Source organism: Pleuronectes platessa, chromosome 17 (genome assembly GCF_947347685.1).
Source record: "Pleuronectes platessa chromosome 17, fPlePla1.1, whole genome shotgun sequence".
Lineage (NCBI taxonomy): Eukaryota > Metazoa > Chordata > Actinopteri > Pleuronectiformes > Pleuronectidae > Pleuronectes > Pleuronectes platessa.
The window spans coordinates 21,397,388-21,398,259 of record NC_070642.1 but is presented as its reverse complement, the minus strand read 5'-3'; positions in this window follow the sequence as shown (position 1 = coordinate 21,398,259).

The following is an 872-nucleotide window of genomic DNA, read 5'->3' as shown; positions in this document are numbered from 1 at the left end:
TTGAGGGATTTGTGGGATTTGAGCCTAAGATCCTCTGACCTTTAACCTTTAGGCGACTGCTGCCCTCCTATCAGTGGAAATCCCTTCTTTAAACCCCGTCTTTTATTCTCTCCTCCTCTTTTCACTGTGGCCATAGATCACCTGTCCCACCAGATTTGCTCGTCTTCACACCTCACCAATCACTCTTCATCCTCCTGTTGCCTCTCTCCTCCTATTCTCTACCTGCTTGGTCCCCAGATCCATTAAGGACACACACACACCTACACACAGACACACACACACACACACACACTCACCCTGAGGCCCGGCAGCGCTCACTAATGCTTGTGTGACTCAGGCAGGAAGTGGGCTGGTGGTGCAGGGGGTTATGGAGCAGAGGGGGTTCAAGGTGGATCTGCTCTCAGGTTACCTGTCCAGGTAAGTCTGTGTTTGTTTAGTGTTACCTCCCAGTAGTCCGGAGGTGTGGGTGTGTGAGTGTGTGTGTGTGTGTGTGTATCTGTGTGTGTGTGTGTGTATCTGTGTGTGTGTGACAGGCGCTGTTGACATTTAAAAGAGGTGATACTTAATCCGACTATTGTGGAAGACTGTGTAGATCCTCACCCTCACATATACACACACTCACACTCACACACACTCACACACTCACACACTCACACACACATTCCTCGGAGCAGCAGTGGACTCCACACTTTGTCTTGGTGTATTCTGGTCGCGGCAGCACCCGGCGTCTGTCTTCTTAAAAATAAAATCACAGCAATTGATGGGATCCATCTCTCGGCCCAGATAAGACTCGTCCATGTGGCGCTGGCAGAGGTTCAGGCCGAGCTTTCACTGCCTCGGAGAAACTCACGGACAGCTGAGAGGGAGGAGAG